Below are 7,219 nucleotides of genomic sequence, written 5' to 3'. Positions count from 1 at the left end.
TAAAGTGGGAAAGGTTGGGGAAATTCTGCCTTGGGTGACTGAGAATCTCCATAGATTCAGTATAGGAATCCATTTTCTAATCTGCCCTACATCTTCTCTGTTTTTTATCTATTTCTGTTCTGTTGAAGTCTTGGCTTTTTGTTCACCTTTTCTGCTTATCTTTCTTGCCTAGTGGATTTTGAACAGTTGATCTGGTTTCAAGGGCCAGCACTACCTTAAAAAACTGAGAAACTGACCTCCTGAAGTGGGTTTGTCCTCCTAGCTGGACTCAAATGTGGGGCTTGGTATTACTGACCACGACAGGATGAGATAGTGAAAAAAGAATACACAATAGCGGACTGTAGAATTACAGGACATAAGAGTTTATTAGCAAGGTTCTAAGAGTATAGTTTCTTCTCCAAAATGCATTGGGAAGCTCAAGTAGTGAGGAACAATTGTCTTGGCAACTGCTCAAAAAGAGGTTATCTTTTTGGGGCTGATCTCACTCCTCCATCTGTTTGAAAGATAACAAAGGGAAACTAGAAGACTTGTTCAGATAGAGGAAAGAAAAGAACAAGACCACAGTTTTGTGGGAATTAACACAACTGCAGATGAAAATGCTTTCTAAATTTGATAAATGCATGTGGATTCTGTTTTATATATAGCTTTTTAGATAAATTATGAGGGAAATCAAGGAAGCCATCAGTCCTCCGGTTGGAAATGATAGTAAAATTGTGATGGGCAAAAAGCAGAAAACTGAAGAGCTTAATTCCTATTTTGCATCCGTTTCCGGAGCATTGGATAGGGGTGGGCAAGTCAAAATAGGCAACAGAAATCCTCGCTGCTCTGAATGACTTGAAATATTTGGGACGAGGATTATTCTGAAGCTATTTCCATGGATTTATATAGCTTCTTCTGTGGGCGTCATTTTATAGAAATTATGCTGTCCTTCCCAAGTTTAGCTTTTCCACACTTTTTGTATTTACATAATTTCTCCTGTGTAGATTCTTTAATGGTGAGACAGAAGAGTTCTACTGGAGAGAACTTCTGGTTTGGTCACCGACAGAATGACTGGAAAAAGCAAGCGCTCTGGCTTTCCAGTGTGGTTTCTCTTCGCCCAGCAACACTTAAAAGGGTCGGAAAGTTGCCCTGGAGGGGCAACGAAAGAGGAGAAATACTACAGGAGCTTGGATCTGGTGGTGGCCGATTGGAGTGGACTGAAGACCCCTCTGAAAAGGCGGATGAAAGGCTGTAGCGTGAGCCAAGACAGCCCAAGTCATCTCCAACCAGAAGGGAAGCACCACAAAACAGCTGTCAACTGCATGCCGAAGCTGGGTTAGCCAGAATTTTCTTTCCTTCTCCTTGAGCAGCCATGTCAAACACAAGGCCCTGGGGCCAGACCCAGCCTGCAAAGTGGTTTCATGTGGCCCGTGAACCCATCCTTTAAATGGAACGGCCCCCGCTGGCCAGGTGTCAATGTACAATTTCACGGTGGCCATCTATGCTGAAATGCATTCAGTCTTAGCTTCACAAGGCCGTCTGCAAACAGCAAGGGACCAGCCCCTGCCATGTCGGCCCTGCCCACTGGGCACGCGCTAGGGAAGTATCACCCTTTGTGAGGAATGAAGAAATGCACCATTGCCTGGAAGTGGCCAGCACATGGCCCTGCCTACTTCGGGCAGGCTAGGGGCTGGGCAGTGTTGTGCTTCTCTTCAGATTCGTGCCACCCGGCTCAGCCTCTCGGAGGAGAGGAGAGCACCCCGCTGCCTGCCAAAACCAGGCAGGCTGGGGGTTGGGCTGCATTGCACAGGTAACATCGACTCTCATGCTGCTCATGGCATCCTCTCCCCCAGAGCCCACCAAGCCGGATATGTGAAGTAGGCGAGGGCCATGTACTGGCCACTTCCAGGCGATGGTGCATTTCTTCATTCCTCATGAAGTATGACACTTCCCCAGATGCATTTCTTGCCTATTTTTCTCCCTCCCTCATCTCAAATATTTTCCCACCACTCTAAGGAAGGAAGGAAGGAAGAAAGAAAGAGGGAGGGTCTGAGGCCTTAGCCCTGCCCTGCTGCCCTTTCACCATCGCCTTGCCCCCTCCTCCTGGCCTATCCCACGGGGGGGCGTCTCCCATCCTATTGCTAAGGAGGCTTTGGATACAAAGCCAGGTCTCCTCTCATGGAGAGGGAGTGGGCCTCCCTCTTGACTTTGCCCTCATACACATCATGAGCAACCTGGCTAAGGAGAGCAAGCACAGCAGCAGCCTTGAGGTAAGATAGTGAAAAAGGTCAAATACTTGAGTATATGCCTATCGGCTAAATGCTCAACAATAAAAGAAGACAACTATATAAGGCTATTGAAACAAAAAATTGGACTTGGAAAAGTGGAAGAATTTGCAATTGTCAATACTGGGAAGAATTGCTATAGTCAAAAAGATTTTTATTCCAAACTATTCCATAAAACCTGAAAAAATTTCTTCCAAGATTTAAATTCATTAATTTTGAAGTTTGTTTGGGAAAGAAAGAAAGCTAGAATAAAGATGAAAATGTTACAAGATGCTAAGGGGAACGGAGGTTTTGGGCTACCTGAGTGGGCTTTGTTCTATCAAGCATCTGTATTAACATGGGTGAAAGAATGGATAACTCTCAGAAATAAAAGGTTCTTAGAAGTGAACTAGTGTATTAGCCATATTGGATTTAATTCTCACTAAGAGAGATGAAATGATAGAATGTGTCAAAGCCACAGGAACTTTGGGGGGAAGTGATCATGCAATATTGGAATTCAACATTATGGAAGCACAAGCAATAGAATACAGCCAAACTAGAGTCTTGGACTTTAAAAGAGCTAATTTCAATAAACTTAGAGAGCCCTTGGGAAGAATTCCATGGATGAGAATCCTAAAGGGGAAAACAACTCAAGAAGCTTGGGAAATTTTGAAAAGTGAGATAATAAAGGCCCAGTCTAGCACAATACCAACAAAGAAGAAAAATAACAGCTTTCAAAGGAAACCAGCATGGCTGCATAAAGAACTCTCTGATAAACTGAAAGACAAAAGGGACAAGTATAGGAAGTGGAAAGAGGGGCACATAACTAAGGCAGAATATCAGCAAACAGCCCGTGCCTGCAAAGATGAAGTGAGGGAAGCTAAGGCTCAAAATGAACTAAGGCTTGCGACCAAAGTCAAAAATAACAAAAAAATCTTCTTTCAACATATAAGAAACAAGAAAAAAGTTAAGGAAATGATTGGTCCATTAGTGGGGGAAAGTGGGAAGAAGGTGACAAGCAACAGGGAGAAAGCAGAACTATTTAACTCGTTTTTTGCATCTGTCTTTACACAAAGGGAAAAAAACAGTCCAACCTACCAAAACAAATGCCATAAAAAACAGAATAGAAACGCAAGTTAAGATAGGCAAGAAAATGGTAAGTGAGCACCTGTCCAGCCTAGACGAGTTCAAATCACCAGGACCAGATGGATTACACCCCAAGGTTCTCAAGGAACTGGCAGACATGATCTCAGAACCACTGAACTATATTTTTCAAAGATCCTGGAGCACTGGGGAACTACCAGAGGACTGGAAGAGAGCTGATGTAGTTCCCATCTTCAAAAAAGGGAAAAATACAGATCCAGGAAACTACAGACCTATCAGCCTGACCTCAATACCTGGGAAGATTCTGGAAAAGATAATCAAACAACAAATCAGCGAACACCTGGATGCGAACAAAGTTATCACTAAAAGCCAATATGGGTTTGTCAAAAACAGATTGTGCCAGACAAACCTTATTGCATTCTTTGACCAAGTGACAAAACTAGTGGACCAAAGGAATGCTGTAGATTTAATTTACTTGGATTTCAGTAAGGCATTTGATAAAGGAGATCACAACCTACTACTTGATAAAATAGAAAAATGTGGGTTAGATAGCATCACCACCAGATGGATTTGTAGCTGGCTGACAGGCCGTACTCAGCGTGTGGTCCTCAATGGAACTGCATCTACATGGAAGGAAGTGTGTAGTGGGGTGCCCCAGGGCTCTGTTCTGGGCCCAGTGCTCTTCAACATCTTCATCAACGATTTGGATGAGGGGATAGATGGGGAACTCATCAAATTTGCAGATGACACCAAGCTGGCAGGAATAGCCAATACTCCAGAAGATAGGCTTAAGATACAGGAGGACCTGGACAGACTCGAACACTGGGAACAATATCTAACAAAATGAAATTCAATTGTGAAAAAAGTAAGGTTCTGCATTTAGGCAGGAAAAATCAAATGCACAGGTATAGTATAGGTGGTACCTTGCTCAATAGTAGTAACTGTGAGAGGGATGTCGGAGTCCTAGTAGACAATCACTTAAATATGAGCCAGCAGTGTGCTGCAGCTGCCAAAAAAGCCAACACAGTGCTAGGCTGCATTAACAGAGGAATAGAATCAAGATCACGTGAAGTACTAATACCACTTTACAATGCTTTGGTAAGGCCACACCTGGAATACTTCATCCAGTTTTGGTCACCACGATATAAAAAGAATACAGACAGCATGCTGGTTGAAAAATTAATATATGTATGTAAGAGAAAAACTTAATAAAATATTTATATAAAAGAGTTTCTACTGGAGGCCTTTCACCTTTGTCCATTCAGGTTTCTTCCCTACGTGGGTCCTTTTATGAGTAAAATGTTCTTTCCGAGGAAAAATTATATCCACATCCCTTGCAATATAGGGATTTTCCTGATTCTTTCATGAGTAAATGCCTTGTGATTGTTAAAAGCTTTTTCCTCACTACATGCATTTATATGGTCTCTGTTCTCTGTGGAGCCTTTTATGAGCATTAAGTTGTGCTGTTTGAGCAAAGCCGTTTCCACATTTTTTTTAAAATTCGATTTATATACCGCCCTTTTCCCGAGGGACTCAGGGCTGTTTACAGGGCAGATTAAACCAATACAATATATACAAGTTAAAATAAAAATTAAATTAGATAGCCCTAAAAAATAAAACCTTAAAAACCCTCAGTTCAGGCCGGCAAGCTCAAATAGCCAAGTCTTTAGGTCCCAGCGAAATGAGTGAAGGTCGGGGGCCATCCGGAGTTCCACTGGCAGCTGATTCCAAAGGGCAGGCGTGCCCACCGAGAATGCTCTCCCCCTGGGTGCCGCCAGCCGGCACTCCCTGACCGGCGGCACCCTGAGGAGACCCTCCCTGTGGGAGCGCACAGGACGATGAGAAATTGATGCTGGCTGCAGGAGCTCCCGAAGATAGTCCAGACCCGTGCCATTTAGGGCTTTATAGGTCATTACCAGCACCTTGAATTTCAGCCGGAGGGCAACCGGAAGCCAATGCAGCTCGCGGAGGTGTTACATGGGAGTATCGAGAAACCCCCATCACAACTCGCGCGGCTGCATTCTGCACCAGCTGAAGCTTCCGAGTGGTCCTCAAGGGCAGCCCCATGTAGAGAGCGTTGCAGTAGTCTATCCAGGAGGTCACAAGTGCATGAGTGACTGTACGTAGGGCATCTCGGTCCACCTGGGCGAAAGCCCCCCTGGCCACGGCTCCTATATGATCTTCCAAACTGAGCCGTGAGTCCAGGAGGACGCCCAAGTTGCGGGCCCTATCTACGGGGGGTAACACCTCACCCCCCCATAATTAACAATGGAATAGAATAGTCAATCCGAGATGCCGGTATGCACAGCCACTCAGTCTTGGCGGGGTTAAGTCAAAGCCTGTTTCTCCCCATCCAGACCTGGACCGCCTCCAGGCAACGGGACATCACATCGAGGGCATCACTGGGTTGGTTCGGGGTGGAGAGAAAAAGCTGGGTATCATCAGCATACTGATGATACCCCCACCCCAAAACCACGAATGATCTCACCCAGCGGCTTCATATAGATGTTGAACAGGAGGGGAGAGAGGACCGACCCCTGAGGAACTCCACAAACGAGAGGCCTCAGGGCCGATCTCTGCCCTCCTGCCAACACCGACTGCGAGCGGCCCAGGAGGTAGGAGAACCACTGTAGAACAGTGCTCCCCACTCCCAACCCCCTGAGACGCCGCAGCAAGATATCATGGTCGATGGTATCGAAAGCCGCTGAGAGGTCTAATAGAACTAGGACAGAGGAACAACCCCTGTCCTGAGCCCACCAGAGATCATTCACCAGCATGACCAATGCCGTCTCTGTGCTGTACCCGGGCCTGAAGCCCAATTGGAACGGGTCCAGATAATCACGACCAGCCCTGAAGCCCCGGAGGCAACCGACCCCCGCTCCTCCCCCCTGCGATCTACATCGACACTGGCCTGAACAGAGGTTGTTGGACCGCCCCCCTTGTCCAAACAACCAAAAGAACCCTCCCGCCTCCCTAACCCCCTAAAAAATTTAGACAGAAAAATAATCAGGGGCCTCTTGTTAGGTCTACGTCGAAGGCCCCTACTCGTGCCCAGCCAACTCTCAGGGTCCCAATAAATGGGCCCTTCCTCGAGGTTATAATCGGCTAGAAAGGCGGGTCGCACCCAGGAAGGGGGGGCACCCCTGAGGGCGAACAAGTCCATGGAAGAATATTTATGGGAAGGCATAAGAAGCAGTCCGGATAGAAGGCAGTCCATAGATGATAGTCCGTGAGGAGGATCTGTTCAGAGGGTAGATAGGTGTCCCAGACCTCCGCCCAGCCGCTGCCACTCAGCTGGGTAAACCCCCCGGGCAGGCCCACCACCGTCCTCTCACGACGGCCGTAAAGCCAATTCTCAGGGGGATGGTAGTCTGGAACAACCACTCTGGGTATAGCATGCCCCATAGAGCTCTCACCTCTAGGGGCAGCAGATGTAAGTTCAAGCCACCCTCTCACGATGGCTAATACCCAGAGTTCTCTGAATCCTTTGGGGATGTTGTGTAAAGGACAATGCACAGTCGATTGTAAAGGCAGAAATAAAGCAAGGTAACAAGCCATCATAGTCAGGTCTGCTAACGGCCAATTCCCCCGCTGCTCCACCATTCCAGGAGGTTGTAACTGACCACAACTCCATGGGCCCTCAGTTCTATAATTATTAGGGCCTTCCAGACTGTGGTCAACAAAGATTGACTCCCCCAAGTCCACTAAGTTCCCCGGAGCCCCCTCAAGATCCAGAGACACCAACCAGATCATAACGAGTGCGTTAGGGAGCGCAGGTCTTCCAGGGTCCTTCGGAATAACCCGGCTCCACAAGGCTCCACTGGGCTCCACCGGGGTCAACCGGCTAACCCAGGAACCTTCAGGGCCACCAG

Source organism: Vipera ursinii (genome assembly GCF_947247035.1).
Source record: "Vipera ursinii genome assembly, chromosome: 2".
Taxonomy (NCBI): Eukaryota; Metazoa; Chordata; class Lepidosauria; order Squamata; family Viperidae; genus Vipera; species Vipera ursinii.
Note: the sequence above shows the minus strand (reverse complement) of the source record.